The sequence below is a fragment of the Triticum dicoccoides genome, chromosome 4A (assembly GCF_002162155.2).
Source record: "Triticum dicoccoides isolate Atlit2015 ecotype Zavitan chromosome 4A, WEW_v2.0, whole genome shotgun sequence".
Lineage (NCBI taxonomy): Eukaryota > Viridiplantae > Streptophyta > Magnoliopsida > Poales > Poaceae > Triticum > Triticum dicoccoides.
The window spans coordinates 716,486,971-716,499,034 of record NC_041386.1 but is presented as its reverse complement, the minus strand read 5'-3'; the positions used below and the strand labels follow the sequence as shown (position 1 = coordinate 716,499,034).

The 12,064-nt window shown below is 39.5% G+C and overlaps 1 long non-coding RNA gene and 1 pseudogene across 1 annotated transcript; both read left to right on the top strand.

The window, feature by feature from the left end:
* Nucleotides 1-1,157: 1,157 nt before the first annotated feature.
* LOC119289858 lies at nucleotides 1,158-5,103 on the top strand. Its single transcript, XR_005141629.1, has 4 exons — nucleotides 1,158-1,265; nucleotides 2,415-2,562; nucleotides 4,636-4,751; nucleotides 4,829-5,103. It is a non-coding gene; the product is annotated as an uncharacterized LOC119289858 (long non-coding RNA).
* An 884-nt stretch (nucleotides 5,104-5,987) lies between these two features.
* On the top strand, nucleotides 5,988-9,206 carry LOC119288121 (annotated as a pseudogene).
* The last annotated feature ends 2,858 nt before the right edge of the window (nucleotides 9,207-12,064 follow it).

Here is a 12,064-nt window from a genome sequence, read left to right as displayed (position 1 = left end):
CGAACGGTCCGGCAACGAAGGCAAGCTGGGGCGGCAGCAAACGGGGTGGCGACCAGGGAGGAGGAGGAGAAGCCGCACGTTGAGAGCGGTTACTCGCCGGCACCGGAGACGGGAAGAGGTGGCACGACTGTGGCGGCGCTGGGGTCTTTCGGGAGAGCACATAAGCACTCCGGAGATCTCATTATCTTTTTTGATTTTCTTTTTTTACGAAATGCATAAAAAAATAAACGATAATATGAAAAATGTTCAAGAATTCTCCAAAAGACTTTCGTGGAATATGATAAATTTCCGCGATATCATAAAAGTGTTCGTGGTTTTGGAAAAAAAATCGTATTTTGAAAAAATGTTCGTGAATCCAAACAATTATTTTGAATTTGAAAATTGTTGAAAAAAAGAGTGTTAAAAATTGTTTGTTAATTTCCCCCAAAAGTTTTGTATTGAGAAAAAGTTCATGAATTCAAGAAATGTGTGTGGATTGAAAAATGTTCTAAATTTAAAAGATCAATGAAACTAAAAAAGCAAATGTTGGCAAATATGAAAATATCATGAATTTGAAATGATTGTCAATTAAAAATATGTTTGTAACTATAAAAATGTTCATCGATTTAATATGCTGCTGCTTCTCGTGATCAAAATACAAGACATGCACTGTATCTGCATCAGTGCATACACTTAAATTCAAAAAGTGCAACCATCCATATCATTTTACAAGTTTCAGGATGTCTAAGTCTTCTCTTAGAAGATACCTTTGTAAAAGAAAAAGAGAGGGCCCCATAAGGAACATCCAGCATCATGTGGCTGTGTTGTGTTACATGCAGAATACTAAAGTAGGAAAATTGCTTTTAGTATAGTATATGGAATATGGACTAGCGAGCATAGGGACATGTCATCACACTTCCATAAAGCAGCTTTAGTTCATCGCAGTGCTAGAAGTGATGTGCACACATGCTCAGTGCTCTGCTTTCAAATAAGGAAAATAATTGAGCCTCAACCACAAGAAGATTAGCATATACTTTACTTGCAGCGCAGGTTCTCTGTCTGGTTGTTGATTGCTTTACAAACAAGTTAGCATCCCCCACTCAGCAAGCCAAGCATATGCTTGACTTTCAGGTTCTGTGTCTTGTTGTTGATGGCTTCAGCAAGACTAGCATACCCCATTCACCTCGGACCACGCCATGACACTGCGTTGATGTTTTAGATTTCGAAGCTCACAAGGAGGACACCACAAGTCCAAATCAGGCCGGCTCTACATCGACAAGTCACAGGTGTGTTGCCCTGAATTTGGTTTTGTTCCTAGTTCTCTTGTCAATATCTTAGCTAGGTCAATGCAGACATCTGTGCCTGTTTTGTGCTGTTCGTAGGACATGAATGAAAATGTGAAAGACATCTGAAAGAATGACACACCTTGTAATTAATTGATTTAGAGATGCATTCAGAAAAGAAAGTGAGTACAAGTCTTGAAACCCTTCCCTGTTATTCCTCTAAAGTTGCCAGTAACCAACCATATCCGGGTCACCTCCAGACAAATTCTGATGTAAATAAACATTTTATTTGCGTTATGGCAAATCAACACTGAGTTTCAGTCTCCCGAAAAAGATTTTTCACCATACTTGTAATATAGCTGTTCCGTTGTGTTGGTGGATGTTCTGTCACGGTAATTTTTTGTAGTTCTTGGTATGCATATAGCTTAGTTTGCTGCTGCTAGCGGGTTTAGCTACTCAACTGCTCAGGCTTATCTGAATATAGACTTATTATTGTTACTTAATAGTGGGTGTTTCAGAAATCCTTGTAAGCTTCAGTGCTACTGATTCTCATGATCAAAATACAAGACATGCACTGCATCTGCATCAGTGCATATGCTTAAATTCAAAATAAGTTACCATCCATATCATTTTAGAAGTTTCGGAATGTCTAAATCTTCTCCCAGAAGATATATTTATAAAAGAAAAAAAAAGAGTGCCATGTTCAACATCATGTGGCTGTGCTGTGCTGTGCTACATGCAGAATACTGATGTGGGAATATTGCTTTTTGTACAGTAATGGAATATGGACTACTGAGCATAGGGACCTATCATCACAGTACCATAAAGCACCTTTAGTTCATCACAGTTCTTCCAGTGATGTGCACACATGCGCAGAGTTCTGCTTTAAAATAAGGAATATAATTGAGCCTCAACCACAAGAAGATTATCATATACTACACCCTTTGATCCATATTAATCTTCTTAGATTTGTCTAGATATGTATGTATCTAGACACGTTTAGATACATCCGTACCCAGACAAATCTAAGACGGGTAATATGAATCGGAGGGATTAGTACTTTACTTGCAGGTTCTCTGTTTGGTTGTTGATTGCTTTACAGACAAGTTAGCATTCCCTACTCACCAAGCCAAGCATATGCTTGACTTGCAGGTTCTCTGTCTTGTTCTTGATGGCTTCAACAAGACTAGCATACCCCACTCAGCACGCCATGGCACTGCTTTGATGTTTTAGCTCTTGAAGCGCGCAAGGAGACCACCACAATTCCAAATCTGGGCGGCTCTACATCTACAGGTCACAGGTGCGTTGTCCTTAATTTGGTTTTATTCCTAGTTCTCTTGTCAATATCTTAGCTAGGTCATTGCAGATATCTGTGCCCATTTTGTGTTGTCCGTAGAACAAGGGTGAGAATTTGAACTTTTAAAGTCACCAAATCTAAACCAGATTATCTTTTGTATCCATGGCCTCGATCTTAATTAAGTGTCATCCAAAGCGTTCTCATCTTGAGTTGTCTGGCTTTGATTGCTAGCGTTAGCCAAGTAAAATTGTTTTATTTGTTTGATCTGATGTTGCTTCACAGTTAAATAATAATACATTTGCATGATTGCTACTGATGCTTTGAAACCTGTCATGTTGCCCAGACTCATGATATCTGCTCTTCATTAGCAGTATGACTTAGCTAGTTAGCTATCTACCTTTGACAGATTTATGGTCCCTGCATCTTATTAGTAGTACTCCCCCCGTTCCTAAATATTTGCCTTTCTAGAGATTTAAACAAGTGACTATGTATATAGACATATTTTAGAGCGTAGATTCACTCATTTTGCTTCGTATGTAGTCACTTGTTGATATCTCTAGAAAGACAAATATTTAGGAACGGAGGGAGCATTAGTTACGGTGATATTATTTATCCATGTCCATTCACCACACACCTGGAATCTGCGGCTCCTCTTCAATAACAGACTTCTGACAAAGGAAGAATGGCACATCTTCTAGGTTAATTGATTTAGAGATGCATTCATGTCATTCATCAGAGAAAAAAGAAGGAAAAGTCTTGAGACCCTTCCATATAATTCATCTCAAGTTGCCAGCATCATATTTCGTGTCAGCATGAACATGGTATTTGTGTTATGGAAAATCAACAGCGAGTTCCTGGTCAGGATGTGTTGTATCTGAATATAGCCTTAATGCTTAATAGTGGGTGCTTCAGAAACCCTTGTAACTATTCATGCTACTGATCCCCATGATAAAAAAAATACAACACGTGCACTGTATGTGCATATGCTTAAATTCTTAAAATGTAGCCATCCATAAAACACCTTTAATTCATCACAGTGCTAGAAGTGATGTGCACACAGGTGCAGTGCTCTGCTTTCAAATAAGGAAAACAAGAGATTCAACCACAAGAAGATTAGCATATACTCCCTCCATTCCTAAATAAAAGTCTTTTTTAGAGATTCAACATGGACTACATACGGAGCAAAATGGGTGAATCTATACTCTAAAATATGTCTATTTACATCCGTACGTAATTCGTATTGAAATCTCTACAAAGACTTGTATTTAGGAACGGAGGGAGTACTTTACTTGCTGGTTCTCTGTCTGGTTCTTGATTGCTTTACAAACAAGTTAGCATTTCCCACTGACCAAGAATCATATGCTTGACTTGAGGTTCTCTTTCTTGTTGTCGATGGCTTCAACAAGAGTAGAATTCCCCATTCACCACACCATGACACTGCTTTGATGTTTTAATCTTGAATCGCACTACAAGTCCAAATATGTCCGGCTCTACATCTACAAGTCAGGTGCATTGCCCTTAATTTGTTATCCTTCCTAGTTCTCTTGTCAATGTAGATAACCACGATCTTAATTAAGTGTCATCCAAAGCGTTGGCATCTTGAGCTGCTTGCCAGCGTTAGACAAGTAAATTTATTTATTTTGATCTGATGTTTGTTCCACTGATGAGACAAGATATGAAGTGTGGTATTGCCTATATGTTCCAGTTGTATTTTTTGTGGTTGGCAACACATGCAATGTATGTTCGGATGCTTAAATTCTTGAAATCTTGCCATCCATCACATCATTTCCGAGGTTTCAGAATTTCCAAATCTTCTCACAGAGGTTACCACCTTGGTAAAAACATAACTAAAAGAGAGCCCATAGGGAAGGTCCAACAGCAGAATAATGAAGTAGGAATCCTTGGTTGCACATCAGCTGTGCTGTTAAAGCTGTTGCTCTGCTGTCCTAATGCATGCCATAAATCATCCTTATGCATGGGCACCTAGGGAACATTGCCTTTTTAGTTTCTACGGGAAAAATAAGAAGTTGAGATGCAATCACAAGAAGACTAACACCAATTTGACTTTACTTGCAGGTTCTCTGGCTGCAACAACAAGACTAGTATTACCCACTCACCAAGCCATGACAAATGAGACAAGCAGGTTCCTATAGGTCCAAATCTAGCTGGATCTACGCCAATTACAAATCCAGGTGCGTTGCCCTTAATTTGGTTTGTTACTAGCTCTCTTGTTAATATCTTAACTAGGTTGATATTATTTTTTTGGCAGCTTTCCTGGCCAGGTTGTTCTCTAGTTTTGCTGGGTAAAAGGAACAAGGAGGAAGATCAGATCCAGCTACTTGTCATCAGCAACAAGCTTGCACACTCTTTGATCATGACAATGACTCCATGATAGTTCAAAATCTCTATGATCAAGCTACAATGACAACAAGACCAGCTGAGCCATGATGTCTCTTCTTTTTCTTTTTACGAGAAGATTGTTCTGGTGGTTTCAGATTCAAAAGTGCACAAGGAGGCTACCAAGATCGATCAGATCTAAGCCATTACAAGGCAGGTGCATCATCCTTCACTACTTTCCTTGTTATCTTAGGTTGCACTCAGAACAAATTTCTTATGCCAATATATTAGCAAATCTCATATGCTCTTGTGGCAAATTCTACCCTCATAAAATGAACATTCTTGTTGTGTGAGGATTTCCTGAAGTGAAAATTGATGGCTCCTTTTAATTGGAGTGACTGTAATCATGGGAGTACATATTGATTCGCCGAATGACATCTATGACACTATAGTTTTGTTCTATTATTCATTTCTTGATTGCGCTACAACTTTCTTTCTTGTATCTTAATCGACATCTTTATCTATTAGTCTCTCCATATATCTGGGGATGTTAATTACATAGATACCAAGGAAATATTGAAGTAAGTAACTTGGAAGTAGAATATGCATATTGGCAAGCCGACAGGTATGCCAGATTGGTTTCCTCTTTGACTTGGTTCAGATTTCAACATTTGGGATGTTTAACCTAATACATCCCTATAGGGAAGAGGAACATACATGAGCATTTATTTGGTGAAGTATCACTGGTCTTGTTGCTAGTTAACAAAATTCTGTTTGCCGTAGTTGACTATAACAGTCTCAAGTGTTTTAAAATTCATGGACATGCCTGTCGAAAGAGCTAATTTTGTTTGGCTATCTTAGTTAGAATTAGATAACTTAACAATATTAATTAAGACTTTAGTAGTATTTCAAAGGAAAGTTCTACTTATTTTACTTTTCCATTGTGGTTGGAGAGTTTTTAAGTGTCATGGCAAAGTGTTTGGTGAGTTTTGAAGTGATTTTGCAGGTGCTTCATAATTGCTAGTAGTAGAATTTCACTATTTTTTATAATTAACGCATCACTTCATTTTACAGTGGTCATTCTGATCATATAGAGGAGAATATACAACTAGGCCACCATCGAACACCGAGACATTAGCAATTCTCAAAGTAATGGCAGAGATTGTGATTCTTCTAGCCATTAGAAAGATTGGAATTGCCTTGGCAAAAGCAGCGGCAGATCAGGCCAGCGTACAGTTTGGAAAGTATGGCACACAACTACTAGAACTACAGGGCGGTATGGGCCGTGTTGGTAGGGAGCTTCGCGTAATGCATGATGTTCTGTGTCAGATGGACATTCGTAGTCGCAACAATCAAGTACATGAGGGCTGGTTGGAGGAGGTACGGAAAGTAGCATATGTGATGGAGGACATGGTGGATGAGTACTCGTATCTTGTTGGTCGGGAACATGATATTGGTTGTTGTTTTTTTCTAAAGAAGGGTTTCAAGAAGCCAGGATCTCTGCTTTCTTTGAGCAAGATAACTTTCAAGGTGAAGGAAATAGAGAAAGACCTTTCACACCTATCAGATACAAAAAACCGTTGGGTTGCCACAATAAGCAATGGGGATGCAAGCAACTCACATTACATTGTCAAGAGATCCCAAGATCTGGCAAACATTTCACGCTCTCTTGATGAAGAAGATCTAGTGGGGGTGGACGAAAACAGAGAAAAACTCGAGCAATGGTTGGCAGGTGATGATATGGAATGCTCTGTGATAAGCCTTCTTGGAATGGGTGGTCTTGGTAAAACTGCTTTAGCTGCAAATGTCTACAAGAAGGAGAGGGAGAAATTCCAGTGTCATGCTTGGGTCTCCATCTCTCAAACTTATTCTGGAGAAGTTATATTGAGAAATATAACCAAGGAACTTTTTAAAGATAATGTCGGTGTTCTATCTAGCACCCTGGATATGGACATCATTAGTCTTGAAGAGACACTAAAGAAATATCTCGAGGAAAGGAAGTACTTGATCATATTGGATGATGTTTGGGATCCGGAAGCATTTCATGATTTGTCAAGGATGTTTACTCATAATGATAGGGGCAGTAGAGTGATGCTTACAACAAGGGAAGTCCGCGTCGCCACACTTGCTTCTCCAGGACATATCTTAACACTAGAAGCTTTACCCGAAGACAAGGCATGGGACCTCTTTTGTAAGAAAGCCTTTCTAAGAGATACAAATCATAAATGTCCTACAGAGTTGAAGCCATTATCCGAGGAAATAGTTGGCAAGTGCAAAGGCTTTCCTCTTGCTATTGTGTCAATTGGCAGCCTCTTGCGTGTGCGTGAGAAAACCATGGAAGAATGGAGAAGAATAAATGACCAACTGAGTTGGGAGATGATTAATAATTCGAAGCTTGACCACATAAGGAATATTTTGTACCTGAGCTTCATATACCTTCCAACACATTTGAAAAGTTGCTTCTTGTACTGCAGTCTATTTCCAGAAGACTATCTTTTACATAGGAAACAACTTGCACGATTATGGATGGCAGAGGGGTTCATCGAGGAGAGGGGTGGAAGCACATTAGAAGAAGTGGCGGAAGGCTATCTGAAGGAGTTGACTGACAGAAACATGCTACAACTTGTTGAGAGGAACCACTTTGGTAGGATGAAGAAATTCAGAATGCACGATCTCTTACGTGAACTGGCAGTTGATTTGTGCAAGAAGACTTGTTTTGGTGTTACTTATGACGATGAGTGTGGGGGGTCTCTTGAGATGGATGGGCGAAGATTGGTACTCCACAAACATCAGCAAATTTCTGGTATACACCAACTTCGTACAGTCATTACACTGGGCAATAGTGATAGTATGCCATCAACCACTATACCTTGGCTATGTAAGGAGTCAAGATATTTGACAGTGCTAGAATTAAGTGGTCTACCTGTTGAGAAGATTCCAGATGCTATTGGAGATCTTTTTAATCTCCGCCATTTGGGTTTGCGTGATACAAAAGTGAAGATGCTCCCAAAGTCTTTAGAGAAGCTTTCTAATTTGTTGACACTTGACCTTTGTAGATCTGAAATACATGAGCTGCCTAGTGGGATTGTGAAACTGAAGAAGCTCAGGCACTTATTTGCTGAGAGAGTAATTGATCCAAATGGGATAGAGTTGACATGGGGAAGTGGTATATGTATCCCCAATGGTCTGGGAAATCTAACAAACCTGCAGACGCTACAAGCATTGGAAGCACAAGATGAGTCTCTTAGGCATTTAGGGGAGCTGAGGCAAATGAGAAGCTTGAGGTTATGGAATGTGAAGGGTATGTACTGTGGACTCATCAGTGAGTCTCTAGTTCAGATGCCATATTTGTCCAACCTAGATGTGAATGCAAGTGATGAGAAAGAGGTTCTCTTGCTGAATGCCTGCCTGCCAAACCTGCAAAAGCTGAGTTTGACAGGACGACTAGCAGAAAGGGCGTTGGACGAGTCTCCTCTGTTCCAAGATGTTGGGGGGAAGAACTTGTATGAATTGTTACTACGCTGGTCACAGCTGAAAGAAGACCCGCTGCCATCCTTTCTCGGTTGTCAAACTTGACGCGTCTACAACTCACCAGAGCATACAATGGAGAGCAGCTGACATTTCTCACGGGGTGGTTTCCCAAGCTAAAGGTTCTCTCTCTAAAAGCCCTGTCTAATCTGAATCAGCTGGAGATAGCGGAAGGCGCCATGGCTAGCCTGGAGGAATTATTCTTGGTCAACCTCAGCAGCATGACGGAGGTCCCAGCTGGCATTGAGTTCCTCCTGCCCCTCCAGCGTCTAGGCTTCCACGAAATCACCAGTGACTTCTTGACGGTGCTGTACCAATGTTCTGTACTTGAAGTGTAGATGTGGCATTATTCTCTTCGAGACTGACCAGGAAATGTGTAGGTACGTAAGCTAGGCACAAACCTGCCAACTAGCTAGTACCACTACTTGTTTTAAGATGTTGATGGTGATATGGTCGCCGGCCGGAAGGGAGATGATTCATTGTATGGTTTTGGGGCCGCATGCCTATTTGATACAGCAATTCATCTGAAGGTGCATTGTGCTGCTGCTGCTGCTTATACTATACTACAAGTACAACTATAAAATACTTCTCTGCTTTTATGAGACGCACTACTGGTGCAGCTTGTGTGCTTTTAAACAAGACCACTTTACGTACGTACTGCTATTTGCGTGTGCTTATTGTAAGGCAGAAGACTTGAGTCGTGTTTCCATTTTCAGACTTTTTTGTTGCATCATCTGCTATTTGAACTATGTATGTACTTCGTATTCGCATGCGCTAGTTGCGAACTACTCCCTCCGTTCCGAACTACTTGTCTTGGATTTGTCTAGATACAGATTTATCTAGACTCATTTTAGTGCTAGATACATACGTACCTAGACAAATCCAAGACAAGTAATTCGGAACGGAGGGAGTATGTATGATATCACATATTTAAGCTATACCTATTAAATAAAAGGCTTAGCTTGTGATTCAGAAGTAATGCTTAGGTACTCGTTTCTTTCCAAAAAAAACTTGCTTGTGATTCATTACTGCTCAGCTGTGTACATTGTGCCCTGCAGGCCTGTTGTTGGCCGCTTCCATCTTGTAGCAAAAAGTACCCCATCTTGTAGTATTCTAGATTCCTCCTGATCTATGCCCAGATTCGCGTTATTGTATAAGATGCACAAGTGAAGTGCATCATCAGTACCAGGACTGGAGTATATGAAGCAAGTGATGACTTAGCCACTCCTATCTATCCACCATCCATCCTAGATCCAAAGGCTGGAAATGTTCCATGCAAATTTACTCGAGCGCTCCACACAAGTGTGTACTCCCTCCATACCTAAATATAAGTTTTGGAGAGATTCCACTATGGACCACATACGGAGCAAAATGAGTGAATCTATAATCTAAAATGCATCTAGATACATCCGTATGTGGTCCATAGTGAAATCTCTACAAAGACTTGTATTTAGGAACGGAGGGAGTACTTTCCCGGAAACACCATATGCAAAAGATAGCGAGATTCCAAATTCATAACGAAAACAGGCGGTTTGACTCATGAAAACATATATTCGCAAAAGAAAAGGCACACTAGTGTAACCCCAAAATCATATCTGCTTCAACACCAAAGACCAAAATTCAAAAGACATTGGAATTAACAGTTCCACTAATCCGTAATCCGTCCAGGTTTCAGGCACACAAACAGAGAACACACAGCAGATCCCTAATCTGTAAAATCTGAAACTGACTACAACATACCATACTCCAATCACACATCTGAGTTAATAAATAAATCTCTGTTGATGATTCATTACATAATTTTCCTACGGAAATTTTCAAAACATTCTCACGCATTCTTATAGAATAGGTTGCTCCAGCTAGCAAATAATACATGAGAATGTTTTGAAAATTTCTGTAGGAAAATTATGATGCATTTTCAAATCAATGTTAATTACTGGTTCTTTCTTTGAGATTCAATGCATTGCATTGCTGAATCTCTCTTTCTTCTGCACTCCGCTCTCGTCTCTCAGACTGCATTTGACCTGGGCAAGCCCCCCTCCAATCTAATCAAATTTATTTTCATGATCCGTGGCAGAGTGATGCAGCCTTTGTGGGTTGTCCCTAGCATGTTCTCTCAAAGAAAGAACCAGTAATTAACATTGATTTGTGTACCGATTATAGAAAATCACTGTTCCTGAAGATTTATCTACGGCTTTTGTGCTACATAATGACACTGGGTCTGCAAAATGTCGAGATTCAGCAAGCAAAGTTGAACCCCGTTACCAAATTCAGATACGTCTCAGGAAGAACCAACCCAAGTTGCTGTTCCTCTGAAAGTCCGAAGATATATGTACAAAATTCAGCAGGGCTCCACGAATCAACTAAATTATTTATCACCTCGCCGCAGGCCCATAATTAACCGCGTTCTTAACTAAATTCACCAGCAAATTCGCGGGAAATCATTTTGTATATTGATGGAACACGAGCACTCCTACCATACAAATTCAGCAATTGCTTTCGGGACAGAGATCCTCCATTTGCTTGGCGATGAAAAAATCTGAATTGGGGCAACTCCTGGAGTGGTAAGACCTCTGGCAAACATGGACTCAAAGAAGAAGCTGGAACTGCTGCTGATTTGCTATAGCTATGAAAGCTCACTACATCCCTCTTGCGACCCATGGCATGCAACAAAGTAACTCCTCTCACTTGAATCGCTTAAATCTGAACTGTAGATCATGACATAGGTGGCCCATTACTAATTTTCAGCATCACAAGCATGAACATTCATTGTACAAAATGAGCATAAGCACCTGTTCATCCTACAGAATGAGCACACACAACACCCAATACAAATTTTCATCTTCACATGGCAGCACACAGTCCATACACAAAATCTGTGGAAGAAAACAGGGCAGAAGGAGAGGAGGGGAGGAGGAGAGGAGGGGACGACAGAGGACTGATGGCAGCTCTGGGATCTTTCGGGAGAGCAGAGGAGCACTCCGGAGATTGGGGGGAAACTGGTAACCCTATAATGGGCCAAAAAGAGAAACTGTTCGCATGATCTCATTATCTTTTTTAATTTTCTTTTCTTACGAAATACATAAAAAAACGATAATTTGAAAAATGTTCAAGAATTCTCCAAAAAACATTCGTGGAATATGATAAATGCCCGCGATATCATAAAAATGTTCGTGGTTTTCGACAAAAAATATTCGCAGTTTGAAAAAATGTTCGTCAATCCAAACAATTTTTTTGAATTTGAAAATTCTTTGCGAGTATTAAAAATTGTCTGTTAATTTCCCCAAAAGCTTGGTATTGAGAAAAAGTTCATGAATTGAAGAAATGTGTGTGGATTGAAAAATGTTCTAAATTTGAAAGATCAATGAAACTAAAAAAGCAAATGTTGGCAAATATGAAAATATCATGAATTTGAAAAATGATTTTCAATTAAAAATATGTTTGTAACTATAAAAATGTTCATAGATTTAATAATATGTTCTAATTCAGAAGTATGTTCACAAATTGAAAAGCAGTTTAGAAATTTTAAATAGTATAAGTAAATTTTAAAAAGTTTCAAATGTTAAAATTGTTACTGAATTTAAATTTTGTTACGAATTCTAAAACATGTTCACAAACTAAAAAATTGCTTTTGAATTTA